This window comes from Carcharodon carcharias, chromosome 2, assembly GCF_017639515.1.
Source record: "Carcharodon carcharias isolate sCarCar2 chromosome 2, sCarCar2.pri, whole genome shotgun sequence".
Taxonomy (NCBI): domain Eukaryota; kingdom Metazoa; phylum Chordata; class Chondrichthyes; order Lamniformes; family Lamnidae; genus Carcharodon; species Carcharodon carcharias.
The window spans coordinates 63,807,266-63,829,603 of NC_054468.1; the positions used below are offsets into that span (position 1 = coordinate 63,807,266).

At 42.1% G+C, this 22,338-nt stretch overlaps 1 protein-coding gene across 7 annotated transcripts in view; it reads right to left on the reverse strand.

The window, feature by feature from the left end:
* The window catches only part of schip1 (schwannomin interacting protein 1), an 871,502-nt gene that overhangs the window by 78,170 nt on the left and 770,994 nt on the right, over nt 1-22,338 (reverse strand). The window lies entirely within an intron of this gene.

A 22,338-nucleotide genomic window follows, 5' to 3' on the forward strand; every position in this document is an offset into this window, starting at 1 on the left:
TACAGCAGCCTTTCTCTGAACAGTCCAGTGAGAGAGTTTATCTATACATCTAGCACTAAACAGCACCAGAATGGTAATGAAGTTACTCACTTATGGTGTTTTTCAACTTAATTGATTGGAATGATTTCCCCTCAAACAAAATACATTACTTAGATGGGGTGGGGTAAGGCTCCTGAGCTTGTACTGAATTTCACTAATGCAAGACTTTGTTTTTGAGGCTGTAAATTTCATTTCAGATTGTGTGAAGCAAACTTTGAAAGCTGAATTATTTGTTCGAAACAGTGATATTTAGCAGGATTTTAATAAATACTGCTGCATTTCTTACATTTTCTGTTCATTGTGGTAAATTGTTAAGTGTATAATGTACTAAGTAGCATTTGGTGTAATTTCAATTTGAATAGTTTCATATCTGGTACATGTGTCGTGTCCACAATAAATACATTTTTAAATAATTCATAAACTGGAAAATCCATTTTTTGTTTACCAGTAATATTTTATGGCAATGTTCAAAATACAAAAGGACATTTCATATTTCATTATATTTAACTTTATATAGAGATAATCTAAGAATAATTGATACTCTTTTGAGTAAACCTGTTTCCATCTGTTTCAGATGAAGTTACATTGTTTCATAGTTTGCCATTGTGAGATTTGAACTCTTGATCTGGGGGTTACAAACCCAGTACCATAACCACTTGGCTATTTAGGCCAAGCTAAGAATAATTGATGTAGAAGCACTTGCAGATTTCATAATCATGCCCATTTAGAATCAATTAAAGTCAGCTGACAGGTGCATCATATTCCTGCACTCAGTTAATCATGAGGTAGACATACAGTTACAATGAAAGCATTTCCGCAGTGGCTTATCTGTTCACACCAGTTTGTAGCTGTCATATTTCTGTACTGCAGATGTTCGTAAGCACTTATACAATCAATAAAAAGATGCTTAAAATGATTTCCATAGAAGGAAGCTATCTAAAACAATTAGATTAAAAAGGCTGAGTCATCCAAAGTGTGTGCATCATGGAACCATGGGCTGACATACATCAAAGAAATTAAAGCAGAGTTTGCATTCTCAAATAACAGAAAAATACAGCTAACTTGCAACCTATACATCTATTAAAAGAAGAGGCTAGGTTAAAGCAATGTTGTTTATCATCAATGCTTAAAGACTCAATAGTTTGAAGCACATCGAAAAAAATGGACCTTTGCCACAAAGGTACCTGTGTCTGTCAATCTGTCAAATTTACCCAAAAATTGTTGCTTCCTTTATAATTGCTGTGTTGCCTTTGAAAAGTAGATTTTTAGAAGAGTTTGATGTAATGCAACAATAACTAGTGCACTGAATTTCAAAGCATTCCTCCCATTTATTTATCATTCAGTGCACTGTACAAAGGCAGCTACTTCAAACACAAGCTCTTTAAGGAAGTATTACTAGGCAGCTTTGAGGTTGCATTAAATTACTGAGTGACCTGGTCTGAAAGTGCAACTTTCAATATTAAATATTTCAATATATACAACAAATCTAGCAGGTGCAGCCTTCTTTACCACTTGGCAGACTTTTTCTTTTATGTCAACAAGCTTTAGAAATCACAATGCCTGTGAAGGCAGTCGATTTTATCATGCATTCCATGATTTACAAACCTAATCAATCCCAATTTAAGCAACATCTCTACAGAGAAGTTCTGTGAAGCATAACACTTGGCCTACAGGAAACCTTACAAGCTATCTGAAGAGGGTTAGACATTACCACTTTTCACAAGCTGAAAACATCTTTCATTTCAGCAATCTTGAGGGATGTGCCCAAGGGATGTGAGCATTTTTTTTTACATCAAGGTACTAATCTTTGACTGTAGGAGCTTTTATAACCTAAGACCAAATGGAAGACTGAAAATCACATCCCAATAATGCTGCAGAATTTATTTGCTAGGAATCTGAATATTTTAGTTCACTCAATTATGGATGTGATTTACATTGAGAGATAGGGAGGTACACAGCTGGAAAACACTGCAGTCCATCTCAAAAACTAATGCTTGTCAATCAACCACTGCCTCACAGATACTGCCAATTTGCCATCAATATTTTCATGCTGTTTACCTCCACCACCACGCTGAGCAGTTCATTCCATATGCTCACAGCCCACAGAGTGGAATAGTTACCTCTTCATATCCCTTCTTCTAAGTTTGAATCTGTGGCCTCTGGTTCTAACGTTTTTGGCAATCCAAAACATATTCTCATGATTCAATTTATCTATTCTTACTAGTGTCTTCAATATTACCTCCATTAAGCCTTCTTTCCTGCACAATAAACAATTCCAGGCTCTTCAGCCTCTTCTGATGGCTTAGGTGCCTTAAACTGGCCATCAATTTGCTTGCCCTTTTTCCTGCTGCTTCCATCGCCCGCATATTCTACTTGCAGTTACAATCAATCAGTCTGTTTTTGTGTGAGGGAAGAGATTGGGTCATTCATGTCACAAATGGATCTTCCTGAATTTTTAACCCAAAACCAGCATGGGAGGGTTAATGATCCACGATCTCATACAGTATTTCTCTAAGGAAGAGCCATCAGTTCAGATACCAGATAGGCTGACTGCAGTAATTCAAGATATAAATGTTTAAGAGAAAGGAGCCTAAGACACTATCTGGGTTAAATGACTTAAGATGCCACATGAAACCATCATCAGCGAATGACTACAATTGAATATTAATATAGGAAGTACAGAATATTAATGACTGAACTGACTTTGAGGGTGAACTTCTTTGGACCGTCCTCCACTCTGCTGCCATAACTTTGGCAGAAGTTTGGCACAAACCCTGTTAATATGCTTTAATAGGTTTCTACCAAAGTTATGGCTGTGAAATGGAAAAGGCTCCCGAGGTGATTCACTCCTACTGTGCAAAACAGTTTCCAGTGCATGAACTGCTTTTCAGCTGGAATGGTTTCAGACTAGAACTGGTGAGGTGCCATAGGAATCAGTGCTGGGGCCTCAACTATTTACAATCTATATTAATGACTTAGATGAAGGCGCTGTGTGTATTAATGCCAAATTTGCTAATGCTGCAAAGATAGGTAGGAAAGCAAGCTGCGAGGAGGACACAGAGTCCGCAAAGGGATATCGATAGGTTAAGTGACAGGACAAAATTTTGGCAGATACAGTACTCTGATGTGGAAGTCAAGGCCGAACAAAACTGTACTTGGCAGGCTCGCCCCGCAGCCAATTAACGGCCGTAAAGCCTTTTATTGGCTTGAGGTGGGACTTGCGCCGCCATTGGAGAGGAAGTCCCATCTCCCAAAGTTGCCATCTAATCAAATAGCTGGCTGCTCTCCTGTCCCAGCAGTGTCACAAGGAGCAGTGGCCACTGCTGAAGCTGCATGCAGTTCTGAAGAGACACCACCGATGGAACACAGACTTTTAGATGACTCAGGGGTCTCAACAGGTGACAAGGGAAATGTGGGGTTGGGGGGTCTCTGATGGGCACACAGTTCCAGAACAGGAGGCAACACCTTCCCCAGTCCAGCCATAAGACAGCCAAATGAAGGCCTCAACCACTAAAAGAAAAATCCTCGAGGCGGTGGGAGGGGGCTGGGGCATTAATTGGCCCATGGTCAAGCAGGCTGTCTGATACCTCCCCCGTCATAAGTAAAATATCATGGCCTGCAGGTGGGGGTGGACAGGTGATGGGCACTATGCCACTGTGTGCCCAATATTATGACCCCCGCCCATCCCCATCTGCCATCTTGCCCTGTTTTCTTTGGGGAGCAGGTGTTTCAACAAGAGTAATAGTTGTCTGGGCTCTCAGCCAATTATACATAGGGCAGAAATGTTCACTCAGTGGGCGAGCGCACGCCTGACCTGCTCGGGCGTGAAGTGATGCATATTGACCTCAGCTGAGCATGCCAACTTCAACACACCATCGCATGATAGTTCGGTTGGTGGGTGCACGCCGGAGTTGGCAGTGTGCTCGCCAATAATTAAAAGGCCTAAGTTAATTTTCAATTAACCTAAATTTTTCACTGCCCATCCAACCTAACAGTTGGCGGGCAGGCAAAAGGCCAAGCGGCCTTTGCATTTTTTTTGGAAACCTCATCCACGGGCAGGATGAGGTTTCCAAAAGCAAATAAAAATAAAATATCAGTTTTACAATTGAATTAATAACATGTCACATGAGGGGACATGTTTTATTTCATGATTATTATTTTTTAAACAGCTCAGTGCCTCAGGGAGATTATGAAGCGCTCAGTCGCGCGCATGTGCAAAGTTTGCACTCAGCCCGCTCACCATCCTGCCCCCGCTCACACAGGCAGCACTCAGCACTGCTGCTCACGTTTCATACTGGACAGGCCTTAACTGGCCTGCCAGCGTGAAATCGAGGTCCAGTGCCAACCGTGGGCTGCCCGTCCACCCGTCCACCCCGCCCCCACACCGCCGAACCCTCATGCCAAGGGCAAAATTCTAGCCATAATGAGGGTTGGCTAAGAGCACCGACAACTATTACTCTTGTTGAAACAGCTATTCCCCAGGGAAAATTGCTTGATTGAGAGCTCAGGCTCTCTGATCTCTGCTGTCAATTTCACAATGTTTGTTTACACAAATTAAATAGTTTCAGGCTTTGTGGTTTTTGTTATTGATACTTTAAAGGGTGTGGATAATTGTCACTTTGTTAGCTTGCAGTGAAATAATTTTATTTATAGCAGAAAGTTATGAATTAATTACTTTTTTCACAGCTTTTTTTGCACATCCTATTGTTACTATAAGGTTCATTGATTCTAGACAGCTTATAGTGGTTCAATGGGCATGGAAGTGCCATAGCTTGGCATGGGGGACATGAAGGGTCACAGTGGGGTGGGTGGAAGGGCAGACATTGGAATAGAGGATGGGTGGCGAGCAGAGATTGCCTCAAGGGGCAATGGGGGGCCATGCAGCATGGGTGGAAGGGCATGAGGTGGCATGGATGGGTCATGGGAGTATTTGGAGGGTGAGGGGGTGTGAGGGTTGAAGACCAGAGTGCCTTTGAGTATTAAGTTTAGCTGGGACTAGGTCCCACAGCACCAGGGCAGGCCTTTAAAACAGCCCACCTCCACAACCGGTAGCCCTATGGCTGCCTCCAAACTGCCTCCCGGGTTGGCTGGCCCGACTTCAGCCTACACCCAGCGACCTTCCCACCACCCCGGCAATGAAGATCCCACCTTTGTGGGCACTTTCACCTGAGGTGGGTGGGCCGAGCCTGGAATTTTCCCAACTTCCGCTATCCACCTAGAGGATGAAAATCTAGGCCCATGTGCCTTACTTGCATTGCAGGCAGTTCAGAGAAAGTTCACTAGGTTGATTGCTGAGTTGAAAGGGTTCTTTTATGGGGAAAGGTTGAGCAGGTTGCACCTCTACTTATTGGAGTTTAGAAGAATGAGAGGTGAGCTTATTGCAGGTTGCACCTCTACTCATTGGAGTTTAGAAGAATGAGAGGTGAGCTTATTGAAACTTACAAGATCCCACAACTAACATATCAGATCTAAACTCTGCAATCCTATCACATCCAGTCATGAATGGTGGTGGACAATTAAACAACTCATTGGAGGAGGAGGCTCCACAAATATCCCCATCCTCAATGATGGAGGAGCCCAGCATATCCATGCAAAAGATAAGTCTGAAGCATTTGCTACAATCTTCAGCCAGAAGTGCCGAGTGGTTAATCCATCTCGGCCTCCTCCGGGGGTCCCCAGCATCACAGATGCAGTCTTCAGCCAATTCGATTCACTCAACGTGATATCAAGAAATGGCTGAAGGCATTGGATAATGCAAAGGCTATGGGCCCTGACAATATTCCGGTAATAGTACTGAAGACTTATGCTCCAGAACTTGCCGCGCTCCTGCCAAGCTGTTCCAGTACAGCTGCAACACTGGCATTTACCTGGCTACGTGGAAAATTGCCCAGGTATGTCCTGTACACTAAAAGCAGGGGCAATCCAACCCGGCCAATTACCACCCCATCAGTCTACTCTCGATCATCAGTAAAGTCATGGCAGGAGTCATCAACAGTGCTCTCAAGCAGCATTTGCTGAACAATAACCTGCTCACTGACGCCCAGGTTGGGTTCTGCCAGGGTCACTCAGCTCCTGACCTCATTACAGCCTTGGTTCAAACATGGACAAAAGAGCTGAACTCCCGAGATGAGGTGAGAATGATTGCCCTTGACATCAAGGCCACATTTGTCCGAGTGTGGCATCAAAGAGCCCTAGCAAAACTGGAGTCAATAGAAATCAGGGGGAAACCTCTCTGCTGGTTGGAGTCATACCTAGCACAAAGGAAGATGGTTATGGTTGTTGGAGATCAATCATCTCAGATCCAGGATAACACTGCAAGAGTTCCTCAGGGTAGTGTCCTCAGCCCAAACATCTTCAGCTGCTTCATCAATGATCTTCCTTCCATCATAAGGTCAGAAGTGGGGATGTTCGCTGATGATTGCACAATGTTCAGCACCATTTGCGACTCGTGCCACACAAATGTCAGGCAATGACCATCTCCAACAACAGAGAATCTAACCATCGTCCCTTGATGTTCAATGGCATTACCAACACTGAATCCCTGACTATCAACATCCTGGGAGCTACCATTGACTAGAAGCTGAACTGGACTAGCCATATAAATACTGTGGCTACAAGAGCAGGTCAGAGGCTAAGAATCTTGTGACGGGTAACCCACCTCCTGATTCCCCAAAACCTGTCCACCATTTACAAGGCAGGAGTGTGATGGAATACTCCCCACTTGCCTGGATAAGTGCAGCTCCTACAACACTCAAGAAGCTTGACATCATCCAAAAAAAAGCAGCCCGCTTAACTGGCACCACATCCATAAACATTCACTCCCTCCACCGCCGATGCACAGTAGCAGCAATGTGTACCATCTACAAGATGCACTGCAGGAATTTACCAAGGCTCCTTCGACAGCACCTTCCAAACCCACAACCACTACCACCTAGAAGGACAAGGGCAGCAGATAGATGGGAATTCTGCCACCAGGAAGCTCCTCGCCAAGTCACTCACCATCCTGGCTTGGATATATCACCGTTCCTTCACTGTCGCTGGGTCAAAATTCTGGAACTCCCTTCCTAACAGCACTGTGGGTGTACCTGCACCACAGGGACTGCAGTGGTTCAAGAAGGCAGTTCACCACCACCTTCTCAAGGGCAATTAGGAGTGGGCAATAAATGCTGGTCCAACCAGCAAAGCCCACATCCAATGAATGAATTAAAAAAAAATTCAGGGTAGATGCTGAATGGATGCTGCCCCTCATGGGGAAATCTAGAACTGAGGCCACAATTCAGAAGGCATCTCCCATTTAAAACAGCCATGAGGAGAAATTTCATCTCTCAGAAGCTTGTTAATTGTTAATCTTTGGAATTGTCTACCCCGAAGAGCAATGGAGGCTGGGTCATTGAATAGTTAGACAGATTTTTGCCTTACAAGGGAGTTGAGGGTTATGGGGAGCAGGCAGGAAAACAGAGCTGAGGTCACAGTCAGATCAATCATGAATTTATTGAAATGGTGAAGCAGGCTCGAGGGACTGAATGGCCTCTACTCCTGCTCTTATTTCTAATGCTCTTATGTTCAGTTTATACCAGCCAGCAGAGGACTTAAGGCAATTTGAAACTCCAGCAAGTTTCCCAACATAAGGGAGAATGTCTCTTTTTTGAAGTGCAGACCACAAGAGAGTTGCATCTTTATTATCTTATGCATTGAGGGAAATGTTAAAGAGTATGAATTATGTTGTTTGCTGTTCATTTACCTGTTTTATTTAAGTGTGTTGCCTTTTGGGTTAAAGTCCTAGGTCTCGACTTTTAGCACTCCCCCTCCAATACCCTGAGCCGGGATTGATCGAAAAATAGACCCGCTGGCTTGCATGCCAGTTCCCTTGCAGCACCCCACCATGGGCCATTTTTGGGGAGCTGTGATGGACCTGTTAAGGGCCATAGGGTGCCAATGATAAGGTTCCAGCAGGTGGGGGCGGTGGTGGGGTGGGGGGGGGGTGGAAGCAGTTTAATTGCTCAGAGGTGGCCACCCAATGGCAAAGTGGGGTCCAGCACTCAAGGCAGACCTGGAGGCCCTCCCTGTCTGGGTGCCGCAGCAACAGTAGGCTGCCGAGTAAAGGTTTGCCCTGCGACCACCCTTGCTCCCCCAATCCCCACATGCACAAGCACACACAGTGCTGGTCTGGCTGCAAAACTCATTTTTAAATTTAAATTTAAAAAAAGATGAAGAGAGGGTGACTCCATTTTGAAGTGCCCTTTCCCTTATTTGCCTTTCATTGCAGCCTGCCCTCCAGCTTTGAGAGCCCATCCAGCACCCTTAATTGGATATGAGCCAGCCTTCTGGTGAGTAATTGACTACCCTCGGGCTGAATCACAATCACAGACTGTTTCCCACACAGGTTCGGCTTCTGACCCACATTTCGGCCCGATCGAGAAGTTCAGATGCCTGCAGGGAAAAATCCTGCCTCTGGACTCAGTCTGATGGAGTGAATATTCAGTCTACCTTTCAAAGTGAAGAGAATTATTTGGTACATGAAGACATTCTAATGGTTGGGATACAGAGTAAAGATTTAGCATTACAATTTCAGAACATTGAGCAGGTTTTCCAGGTCAGTGTGCAGGTGTGATCAGTGGGCCCGGGAGCAACCAGGGAACTGACTGCCAACCGCGATCGGACCCCAAATGTGGTTTCACGCTAGTTGGCCAATTACCGATCAGCTAGCGTGAAGTGCGCGCCAAAATGCTTAGCTGTGCTCAGGTGGGAGTGGGAGGAGGTCGGACGTTGGTGTAAGCATGGGTGTGCAGACGAGTGCTGAACGAGAGCTGCCTCAGGGAGCTGAAGACTTTAAAGCCAATAAATAAAGTTTTTAAAGTCATGAAAAAAATGTCCATACATCACAATCAGCCACCTGAACATGTACGTGATACAAATGCTGTCCATAGATTTTAATTTTTTTTATTTAATATCAAAAACCTCATCCCGCCCTTGGATGAGGTTTCATAAAAAATGCAAAGTCTGCCTGGCCAATTTGCCTGTCTGTCAACCATAAGGTTGGACGGACCATGAAAAATTGGAGACAGTTACAACTTTAATGACCTTAGTAGGCCTCTTAATTGTCAGCGAGTGCGCTTCTGACTTTCGCATGCGCTCGCCGACTGAAATATCGTACGAACGTGGGATGATGTCATCACGCACCATTTTGCGTGCGATCCGGTCGTCGCGCACTCGCCTAAACCATGGGCAGGTTTAGCTGACCTAAATATTCTGCCCCTTGTGTCACACCCTTGCAGTTTTACTCATGGATTTATGGAAAATAAAGACATTAATTTTAAATTTTAATACAAACTGGAGAATGGACACACTGCTTCGTTACAAAATGGAATTGGGCGGTCAGGTGACCTCTTTTCTGCCTATATATTGAACCAAACAAGACAGGGTGCTAGCTCGCTTGTCTGGACGGGACATTAAAATGTAAACGACCTTTTCGTACATTCCACTAAGAAGGTATTAAAATGCAACAGACCTTTCCTGTGGATTAACAGGAAAGGCTGCCATTGTCCAAACAATTGCAGAAGTTAGTTCATGACAGACTCTCACACTTCTTGACTTCGAAGTGGGATCCCACAGAATGGGTGTGAGGCAAAACCCACTCTATCGCAAGGAAATGCAATTAGGCAAAATTGAAACACTCTGGTGTATCAATGCCCAGGTCATCTCAGAATATTTCTCTGGACAATGAAAAACATATTATGGTCACATGACAGAAACCAGTTTTGATAAGGGACATTTGTTAAGACTCATTTTGAGAGCAATCAGAGGGTGGAGGGTGGGGAGAAAGAGAGCGAACAAGAGAGCAATAGGGAGAACAAATCCAGAGCAGCAAAGGAAGAACCCTGACTGAGACCCATTAGCAGGCAGAGAATTCGGGCTAGCCTTTAACAACCAATTTGAAGAACAAAACCTGCTTTTGCTACATAGGCCTGACTGCACGTCAACTGGGATGAAGCCAGAAACCTGCTCCTGCAGGCAGTAAGCCACTGTGTATCTGTTGTCCAAAACTCCATTTCATCAGTAAACCAAAAGAAAATCACCAGCCTGCAATGTTTCAAGGCTGTATGTCGAGGGAATCCAGGGTGATACTGAAATTTTGGACCTCACGTGCATGCTACCTCTTTTGTAATCATCGGGAGAATTTTATCCCCATCCGGGGTGGGGGGTGCATGCAGCCAATCAGTGCCCCAGATCAACTGGGCACTGCCTTTTACATGGATGGGCCAATTAAGGCCAGCCCAGCAAGAAGCGCGCCCGGAAGCGCTGAGCACTCCCTGTGCAGACAGGGGTTGCCTGAGTCGGGAGTGCGCTAAGTGCAGAAATCTCCCTGAGGCACCTAGGTTTAAACAGTCTAATAAAGTGTTGCAAAAATTTTTATGACATGTGCCCTCATGTGAAACTGCCACATGAGCTGGGACATGTGCATTAATTTTAATAAAAATTTTTCTGAAAATTTAAAATCATTCATGGAACCTCATCCCGCCCGTGGATGAGGTTCCATGAAAAATGCGAAGGCCGCCTGGACTCTTCGTCTGCCCGCCAACGTTAAGGTTGGACCAGCAGCTTTCTCAATAGGCTTGATTAGTTCATCAATGGCCTTAACAGGCCTTTGACAGTTTGGCAGGCACCACCAAACTGAAAATCTAAATGACACGCGGTGACGTCGGGACACACCCCTGACGTCACCGCACATCATTTTACGCCTCAGCAAGCGGGCCCTGCCCCCGCTCGCCGGGCCGAAGATTCAGCTCCATCTTTTCTTGTGTCTGTGTGTGTCAGTTTGTCCGTGCACGTGTGCATGAGTGGATGCTGTTGCAAATACATTCGGGTCTTGAGTAAACATTTATCCTTTTTTAAGCTTAGAAGAAAATCTGTCTTTTGTTTGTTCTTGAGAGTTACATCACTCAAGGGATTAAAACACTCTTTCTCTTTAGAAACGTCCCTGTCTCCAGTCAGTGGTGAGGTAAAAAAAAGAGGGAACCATCCTACCATCTCTCAAAATAGTTGCAGAAAAATACCTTTATAGCCACATTTTAGAATTTAAAAGGTCAGACAAAAAGAATTAGAATGAATACTGTGCATGATTTGGAAAAATAGATGGAATTTTAGCCCATTTATCAGCCTAAGCAATTAGGAGAACTGTAGATATTGAGTTATTTGGAGCAGATGCATCATATGTGGCATTTATATGTGCTATTGTCAGGTCACTGCATAAGAATGCGTCACATGGATTGTAGGGTATATTACTTACACAAAAATGCCAATAATATCTGTACATAACTGTATAAGGGCAGCTTTGCCTCAATGCTTTGAATATTTGTTCTGTTCCATCAAGCAGAAAAAAACACAACAGGCCTGAAATTGAAAAGGTAACATCACATGGGAGAGTTTCACTGTGCCCAATGCCTATATGTAGGTCAACCAATTTAAAAATTGCAGAGCTCAAATTTATGCTTAGCTGTTTAGCAGAAACCAGCCATTTGATTTGATCCAATACTCTTGTTACAAAGTTTACAATATGCAAGACAATTGACTGCATTAAAATGCTGGATGATTCACGTGGACATGTACATCCTAAAGCTACAACAGAAACCAAAGCTACAACAGAAACCAAAGCATCCACATCAGCATTCCTAATGCATAGGACTTGCTTGTCAATAGCCTTTTGTGTAACATGCATCTAGTACTCAGCTATCTTAAATTCTTACATGTCAGCATGTACAATTATGAAAATCCATCATATAGGAAAGAGCATATGTCACGTAATGAAATCATGGACCATAGGAGTCACCATTCTGTCAGAAGCCATTTCAAAACGACTGGCTGATGACAGGTCTCCTTCTCCCAAAGGAGCACAGGATTGGCTCTGTGAAATGAAACTTGACTTCATCCAAAGGGGAAATCATCTCTAACTGAATGAGCTGTGTCGAATTAGGGGAGTGTGAGCAAACCTGAGGACTATTTCACATTCTAGAATTCTCGTAAATGGAGTTTGATTTGACAAATGCCTTTTTAACAATATGCTAATTGCAGCCACCAAAAATATTCAAAATTATGCTGTCTATGCTCCAAATTACACAAAATATGATAGCCCAGTCTTTTTGTGATGCTAATCAGGACAAGTTTCACATTGTCAGATGCTCCACTGCATTGGGACTGGCTCACTGAGTGCAACTGAAAGAGTAATAAAATGGGAGAACTGGCAAGTAACTGCAAGGCTGGATCAGAGCCCCAGCAACATATTCTTTCAAAGAGGACAGCATGGTGCACTTCATACTGAATAAAAATTTAAAAAATACTTAATCCCTCATCGCATTTAACAAATACTTGGGATTTGCACTTAAAGAGTCTGCAGGGTTACATACTACGATCTGGGAAGTGCAATTGGGCTGGAAAGCTCTTTGTCAGCCAACACAATGGGCTGAATGGCACCCTTCTGTGCTGTAAATTTCTATGTTTCATACATTGTGAACAATGCTGGCCAATACTTAGTTAAACATAAAGATGTTCAAATGGGCTTAAGTTCAGTTCAGAATCAGTCCCTCTGCAGAGACTGAGCTCCTTTCGGCTAGCAGCAATGCTTACAACTGATCTGAGCTACTGCAGGCTATCCTTCAGGTGGTGAATAATGGATTAATATGCAAAATATGTAAGCAGATTGAGATTGTTCTTCCAACTGAATGTGCCAAAGCATTTCATCATGGCCAGGATCCCCTCTACAGTTAACATATGACAATGCCTGCCTTAAGGATTCATAATAGCAGTCTCATTGCTGCAGGCTGAGTAGTTCATCTGTAGTTGATACCAGAAAATTGAACTGGGTGCATATTACAGATAGGATATTGAACAGTGTTTTATCTACAATGGATTATTGATGAGCATTTGTGAGAAGATAAGAAACTCGAATATTTAATGCTTCAAAGGATATTAAAAAAGACATTTCATGCTTTATTTTAGAGTATTTGTTGTCTCAAAAGGTGCAACAACAGAGCAGGGAATTCTAGCTGCTAACATCAGAATATCTTTACTAATTGGAGAATAGCAGCCAAAGACAATGTGAAACAATTTGTCTTTGTATTACCTCCTTAAAATAAATTTTTAAAGATACTACAGTACCTCCTGTGGTGTTCTTCCTGGTGAGACTGGGGCACATGCAACATACAACATACCATCAGAGCCCCTAATTCATTTAGATAAAAGCAAAATACTGCAGATGCTGGAAATTTGAAACAAAAACAGAAAATGCTGGAAAAACTCAGCAGGTCTAACAGCATCTGTGGAGAAAAAGACAGAGTTAATGTTTCAACTCTGTATGGACAAATAACATTGTTACAAATAATTCACTTGTATGGTATTCTGGGATTTCGACAACTGCTTTGGAAATCAAGTTCTACAAACCTGTATGCTTTTGCATGAAAACCATGAAAGCCTTAGTTATCATTTTATATTCTGCCACTAATGTGCCAACATTTTTGAAATTGCAGGACATTCAAGATAGTAAGCAACTGGTAGCAGCTTGAAGTTAGGAATGCAGGGTTTGGCACTGGTCAGGAAGTATTGTAAAGCAATTATGGAGGCATTGCACCTTGGTGGCACTGATGGAGTGATACTGGGCAATGTTGGGAAGGGAAATGGTCATTTGATATCATGGGAAGGAAGGGGCTGGAAGGTGGAGTTGGATTTATCAGATGGCTCTTATAGGCTATCAATATTGTGGGAGATATATTAGTAAAGACTGAGGTTGCCAGTGCTTGGGAGCACGAAGCTCGGAGGTTGGTGCATGAGGAGTAGGCAGTTACTGCTGCATTAGTGGGTTTGGGTGTTACGAGAATGTCTCTGGTTTGGAAAGATAGGGTAGCAGATGTTCCAGGAGTCCAGAACGTTAAGTCAAGTATTCAGAAGCATGGGGAGGGAGGTTGCAGGTCTGGGAGGATTTGTGATTGGGATTCAGAAACACATCAAAGTGGGAACGCAAGGTCCAACAGCACTCAAGGATCAGCAACTTTGTGGGGAGGATGGGGAAGGCAGAAATCTGATAGCATTAAGAAGGAAGAGGCCATTGAAAAGGTAATTAAATTCAAATTTATGCTACCCATCCAACCTTACAGTTGGCAGCCAGGCAAAAACACCAAGCGGCCTTTGTACTTTTTAAGAAACCTCATTCACGGGCACGATGGGGTTTCCTAAAGCAAATAAAAATAAAATAAAAATTTTACATTTGAATTAAAAACATGTCCCTGCTCATGTGACAAAGTCACGTGCGGGGACATGTTTTATGACATTTTTATTTTGTTCATTAAGTTTTTATAAACAGCGCTTCATCTCCCTGAGGCGGCTCCGTGCCTCAGGGAGATTGAAGCGCTCTTTCGCGTGCATGCACGATGTTCGCGCTCGGCTGGCTCGCCCTCCTCTCCACCGCCCGCACAGGCAGAGGTGAGCGCTGCCGCTCGCATTCCACGCTGGGCGGGCCTTAACTGGCCCACCTCTGCCGAGCACCCCCAAGGGCAAAATCCTCCCCGTATTTGTATTAGAAACAGTTCAGAGATAGTTCACTAGGCTGATTGGATGAAGACTTTATCTAATGAGGAAAGGTTAAGCAGATTGCACCCATACTCTTTGGAGTTTAGAATAATGAGAGGTAATCTTATTGAAACATTCTAAGGGGGTTTACCAGGGTAGATGCTGAGAGGATTTTTCTTCTCTTGGGGGAATCCAGAACTAGGGAGCACAGTTTCAAAATGAGAGGTCTCCCATTTAAGACAGCGATGAGGAGAAAGTTCTTCTCAGAAGGTCTTTATTCTTTGGAATTCTCTACCTGAGAGCAGTGGAGACTTGGCCATTTAATATATTCAAAGCTGAGTTAGACAGGTTTGTGATCAACAAAAGGGTCAAGAGTTTTGGGGGACTGACAGGAAAGTGGAGTTAAGGTCACAATCAGATCAGCATTGAATGGCAATGCAGGCCCAATGGGCTGAATGGCCTTCTCCTGCTACTATTTCTTATCTTATGATGGTATCAGAGGAAATGTGACAGCACGGATAAATTGATTGATTGATGGGAAACAAAGAGCCAGGGTAAATGAATGTGCCACAGGCTACAGAAAGATTCAAAAAGGTGCACATCCATATATAAGTGATTTGGGCTTGGCCATCAGGATCAGAATCACCAAGTCTGCTGACAGCACAAAAGTAGGAATTTGGCAAATAAACAGTGAGTAGACATAAAACGCTTCAGGAAGACACATACAGGATAGACAGATAAGTGGCAGATGCAGTTTAATGTGGGTAAGTGAGAGGTAATAGATTTTGGAAGGGAAAACGAAAATGAGGATAAAAGTTTAATGGAAAGACACTGAAGGATGTAGATGATTGGGTATTCAAATGCATAATTACTTAAAGAACATTTTTACATAGTATTGTTGGAGAATGGAATATTTTACCAAAGGGAGTAACTGAGGCAGCGATCATTCCATCTTTTAAAGGAATAGTTATTTGAACAGCAAAAGATACAAGGTTTAATAGAAAGAGTGGGGCACTGGAATTAATTTTGGATTGCTTTCGCACAAATCCGGTATAGCCTCAATGGGCCAAGTGGCCTCCATGTGTGCTCTAAAGTTCAATGCTTTAGACTATCTTAGCAGTGGAGTACTGCTAAAAAGAATCAATAGTAATGTTCAAGAAATAATGTACACTTTCTTTAGCCTTCACAAAGGCAATGCTCATCACCAAAATGGAACCCTATAGCAATTTACTCTTAACAACATTGCAAAACATTAGGACCTCAGGGTGAAATGGGAGGTGATGGCCTAAGAGCTCTTCTGTCCAAAGTGAAATGGTATAGCAACTTACTATGGGGCAATTACTACCAACACCACAAACTAGCAAATCAAATGAACAAAAATATAGAGCTTTACAAGCCTTTGAATCACCCCATATATATCATTGCATCAGACCAGCACATAGAACTGACACTGAATTCCTAACCTATACTGCATGGCCTATAGACTTGATAGTTCACGGGCAAAACTTTCACTGGCCTGACCTGCAGGGAAACAGGTTAGTCAGAAACATAGAGGGATCTCCCCTTGTGCCGAGGAGTTAACAGCTTGATGGCTGGATCTTTAACTGGGAGGGACCGGGTCACCAATGTCAGCAGCAGCAGCAGCAGCAAGTGTGACGGAAAGGGTGGGGGAGCAGGGAGTGGACCTGGTCCTGCGAGAGGACAGACGGCTCAAGGGGGTTGGGTGGGTGAAGTCAGGGCCTTGGGATGGGGGAAGACCAGCACCTGGTGCTAGGGGAGCTAGGGCCTGATGGTGGGGGGGAGGAAACACAGGTCTCAAGGCAAGGCCAACAGCACTAAAAGTCCAAAAGCTGCGTGACAATGAGTCTTGTAAAAACAAAAATAAAAATAGCTGGAAAAACTCAGCAGGTCTGACAGCATCTGCGGAGAGGAACACAGTTAACGTTTCAAGTCTGTATGACTCTTCATCAGAACTAAGGAAAAATAGAAAAGAGGTGAAAGAAGTACGTTCTCTTCTATTTTTCTTTAGTTCTGATGAAGAGTCATACGGACTCGAAACGTTAATTGTGTTCCTCTCCGCAGATGCTGTCAGACCTGCTGGTTTTTCCAGCTATTTTTGTTTCAGATTTCCAGCATCCACAGTTTTTTACTTTTATGTTAATGAGTCTTGCAAACTCATTATCATATTTAAAGCTGCAACCCACCCTTTTGGTCAAGTTGGTCACCCATCCACCTTCTGGCTTCAGTTAAAGCCAGAGATAAAGAGGCTGGGGTCAGGGAACAGATTTCTGAGATGTTAAGTCTGCCTCCCATTATGTATTTGCTGGCTGTTGTATATCTTATTTACCTGATTTATCTCAGAGCAATGCAGAGATGACTCTAGTTCTAAATCCAAATAATTTATTTACAGAACTTTATAACATCTCAGAACTTACAGGGATTTCAACAGAAATGGTTTTTGCAGGGAGCCCCAGGTCCTTTCTGGAACGTTCTCAGATATTTTAATTCTCCAGCTGTACGCAGTAGCTTAAGCAATCAAGCAAGTGTACAAAGATCATTTACCAGACTAGTATAATCAAAACCAGATGAAACAAACCATTGAACACTACACCTCCCTTCCTCCCCGACTGGTTTAGCTGACTCAAACTGCCTTTTTTTCTAGTTAAAACTCAACCCCACGTCAACCTGAAGGGGTACAAGAGCAGCAAATCTAGTGACACTGCATCGTCGTAGTCAATGAAGGATGTGAACTAAAGCAGATATGCAGATAAAATTATATAAGCAAGAGCTCATATTTAAGGCTTATTTATGCCCCAATTACCTTAATTGTGTTTAGCCAAGCCAGTGCATCCGTAGCATTTATGAATTCCAGAAATTAGGGTTATTTATATGGTGTTCAAGAGCAAACAACTTCCTGATTTTTAAAAAAATTACAGCCTTAAGAAGTTATGTCACTGTTTTAAACAAAAAACAGTTAGAGATTCAAGCTAATACTTTATTTTTCTTATAAAATCAAAGACAGCAAAATAAATGATTATTTGGTAAAGCAGATGAATGCATCTTCTGGTTACATGGGTAATGACACTGAAAACAATCCCTTTCAGGTTATTCAATAGCTACTGCTCATAGTTGCTGCTATCCAACCAACGATTAATGATGCTGCAGTCAGAGCACGCAGCTATTAAATCAGAGTGCAGAGTGATAAGCAAATACCACCCATTACATAATGCATTTGTTCAATAATTTCTCAATAATTAAGCACTGTTTGATAGATCTCATTTGTTACAAATAAATCCATGATTGGAGGCAGCTTTCTTGTACAACATATCTCTTGACTACAGATATATTTATTAAAAATTGCAAACTGCTCCAGGAAACAGTTGCTGTGCAGCAGAAAATCTATTTGGCTTGCATTGTATGCTTAGAATAAAGTACAGATTTTTACTAGATTTGCCAATGCAGAAAAAATGCATCATAACCTGAAATATTTTTTATCCATTGTTGGGAATTGTACAGAGGGAATGACTGTAGCTATTCTTAATTAGCAAAGTTACCCCATTCCCAAACCTCCTCTTGCTCTAAAATTCACTTCCATTTTACTTCTCTTCTGCTTGAAATATCAACGAGGAACCGGAAAGAGAAAAAAAATGACTCCCTGGGAACCTCCACGTGTCCACTCTAACTAGAGCAATATCAAATGAGAACATACTCCCACAAAGAAATGCAGCTATGGGGCAGGTACCAGTCCGAGTATGAGAGTTTCTGTTTAGAATGAAAATGTACCCTTTTTCTATGGAGTTGAGGCCTTGTTCCCTTCACTAATTGCATAACACAACTGCAAAAAGAGGAGCAGCCTGAATGCAAACAGAAAGAAAAGCTCATCACCATTCTCTTCACGATGTATAGTACACAAAAACATGAGATATAGGAGGAGTAGGCCATTTGGCCCATTGAACCTGCTCTGCCATTCAATAAGATCGTGGCTGATCTATCGTGGCCTTGACTTCACTTTCCTGCCTGCCTCCCTATGATCCTTGACTGTCTTGTCAATCAAAAATCTGTTTAACACAGCCTTGAATATATTCAATGACCCAGCCTCCACAGCTCTGTGTAAAAGAATTCCAAAGACTAACAACATTTGGTTAGAAGAAATTCCTCCTCATCGCCGCCTTAAATGGGAGATTCTTTATTTTGAAACTGTGCCCCCTACTTCTAGATTTCCCCCACGAGACCCAAAATATCCTCTCAGCATATAGCCTGCCAAGCCCCCTCAGAATCTTATCTATTTTAATTATATAAGACAAATCCCCCATTCTAGGGATCAGCTTAGTGAATCTTTTCTGAACTCCTTCCAATGCTTATGCCTTAAGATGACCAAAACTATACACAGTAGTACACTGACAGTAGTAACTGTAACACAATCCAACATTGCCCCCAAAAAGTCAGGATAGTCACTGGTGCACCCAATATCTGACTGATACTGACCTGTCCAAACTCTTAAGAGCATCTAAAACCAACATACAATGTCAGAAGCAAAGCTGTCAATGCACCCTTCTGTAAAACTACACAACTAGTTTGTTTCTTTTTTCTCTTTAAGGTATTTACTGTGCCTGATTATTGTTAAATATTTACAGTCTTCCTGTTTGGATATATATCAAATAATCACCCTCATGATATCAAGTTAATGTATCTGAAAAAAGTAAATCACAATATACTACAAAATTGGATTTGTTGCTGTGCTCTTTGTTACATTCAAAACACAGCCCTAGAATGCATAAAAACATTCCTATGATCAACAAAACAATTCAGAAAAGTGCGTAGGTTCAAACACATCATTCAGCTCCTTATGCTATAAACAATGCCTGCTTTATGTGGTAAAATGAATAGTCTCAGACACTCAAGCTGCAGCATCCTCTGCTGTAAAACTAATTTGGCAAAGCAAAAAATTTCCCAGCCTGCCGGGTACGTTTGCATTTTGTCACTGTCAACTGGTACATTCAGTTTAAAAGCTGCTATTGTCCAGTTGTGAAAGAGCCTGGTTCATAGATCCCAGGGTTTTAAGCCCAAAAAAGGAAAAACAAATTTCCTTTAAGATATGAAATACAAAATGGTGGTTCAATTCATAGAGTAAGACACTCAACCAGTCTTGATCCTGCAACTACATAGACCCATTAAACCTCTCACCTTCATTGCTTTTAGATTTAAAATGCATATACCATTTTTAAAAAGTTGCATAAGATTGTTTGTTTTGTAGAGCTACATGGCATCCAAGTCCCAATTTTATTCATAAAAATGGATTCCTGACTCATTTGGACTGGGTGTAATTATACTCAGCAGTAGAAACTGAGCATGAAATTGACCAGGTGATTAACCTGCCAACACTCTGCACAGATCCTGCCATTTCCTACCTGAAGCTGGTATGGTCCTTCTTCAAATATGCATATCTGAATCCAATGACATCACCTGGTCCTGACAATAATTTTAACTGCGATCTGACTGAGGAAGATGTTATACGTTTCCCAATAAATGAAGAAAGTGATTGTGGAGGAGGATCTGAGACCAGAGGAGCCCCAAATATACAATGCTTCTGCCTTGTTCCTTGTGGATTCAGGAGTTCTGCAAGTGTTTCTAAGTAACAGAGGGAAAGGTTAAGCCTTCCCTGCCCTGGATTCCCTCCCTTTCCTCTGAAAAAGTCTCCCTAGCTTCCCCTGATCTTCTCTCCCCTACACCTACTACCTCACCTGCTTCCTGCTCCTGGTTAAAATCAGAGCTGTTGGTGTTAAGTTACACAAAGATGCATGCAAAAATATAATATTACTCTGCAAGACGTGTTTAAAAATTGTGAAGTAAAGTAAATTCCCACCCTAAAGCTGGATCTGGTTATTTCAAATGCAAATGTAGATTGGAAAACTTAGCATATGAAAGTACAGACTATAAGCTTTGCGGGGGGGTGGCTGGGTGGGGGGGTTCTATATATGTGTGTTTTATTACACATTCTGTCTGGTGGCCACTGTTGGACATCTTTTATCCTGGTCTAAAATTCTGAGAAATGCTGAGAAAAAAAGGAATGTGTATTTATATCATGCTTTTCATAATCTCAGAATGTCTCAATGTGCTTCACAGCCAATCAAGTACTTCTGAAGTATAGTCACTGCTATAACGTAGGAACATAGCAAAGTAACTAGTGACCAATAATCTGTTTTAATCATGTTAGTTGAGGGATAAATTGTGTGATAAATTATTTGCCTCAGAGTAAACCATTCTTTCAGGGTGGACTTCAGGTATTAGCCTCTTATTTGCAAAAATGAAGGACCTATCCTGTTCCAGGTGCGGGGAACCCCCTCCGATATTTCAGCATTTACCAAAATGGCAGGCAATGCACCCTGGTTTATAATGGGTGTACAACTCCCATCCACTATATTGGAGGCTTAGTACGCTGTTTGGTGCCTGAAGAATGAACGTTGTGCAGCAGAATTTCTGGGCCACTATTTTTTATATCACCAATTTTTTCTTTTAAACTGAGGTCTTTTCTTAGCCACTGGCTTTTAAGGCTGAAAACCTCATGTTGCTCCAGCCCTTCCTCATTACATCGACCCTGGTCCTGCATTCAGCCCAACAGTCCTCCTCTGTGCTTCCTCTGAGGTTTGAATGTTCTCCCTGGAGTTCAGTGGCCAAATGTACTCATAGTGCTCAAGTTGTAGCCTGTATATGGTACTCCACAGTTGTAAACATGACATGTTCTGCTGCTTTCACCAGATCAGTTCCACTACCTTTTTTCTATAAGAACCATCTTACCAATTTTTATGGACGCATTACAATTGACTTAGATAAATTCTTACAGCAGGTTACATAATTATTATGCATCTATAGCATTATTATTCTGCTATCTTTGTAGTGGCCTATAAAGCTATATTTAATTTTTGTAGACATTTGCAAATTTGAAGCACCAAATTCTGCTTATGAATTGACAACTGACGATGGCGTTGATTTACTGTAAATGTCTGCTGCTGCCCAGACTGAGCATTGACATAGGCTTCCAAAGGATTCCAACTACTGAAGCAAAGCACTTCAACGTAGTAACGAAAACATGACAAAGAAACAGTGCTGCATCCTCTCCACCATAGACTTTCTAGAGGACATGAACTCAGTTGATCCATTCCTTTTAGGTCACTTACTTCTGTGGCCCTGGTGAGCTCCTTTCACGTAGTGTTGAAATAGTTTGATTGGTTTTCTAGATAAAATTTTCTAAAAGCATAATCATAATTTACTGCCAAAATTCAGTCCAGAAATTATTTAAGAAATACACTGTTATTTAGTATTTCTTTTGTCTCAATAGAAGCAAGAATCATGATCATATAAATCTTCACACAACTATTTTTCAATAGACTATAACATCACAAAGAAACATTGCTGCATACTCGCACATAGTCAGAATTCCCAAAGGGCATGAACTCATTAGTTACAGTAATACAAGAAAAAAACTTTAATTGCTATTGGGCAATCTATCTGAGCATCCCAAATGCAATTTTTTTCATAATTATGTAACTAAAACGTCAATTAATGTTTTGTGACAATGCATATATTGTCTCGAAACAATGTCTTAATCTGATGAATTTAACTTCCCTCTGGCTCTATATTTGTTCTCTTTTTCTTGCCTCCTCTTTCCCCCTCCTCTTCTACACACACGCACAATAAATTCTGCACTAAATTCACTGTTGTAAAAGCTTTACACTCTGCCATTAA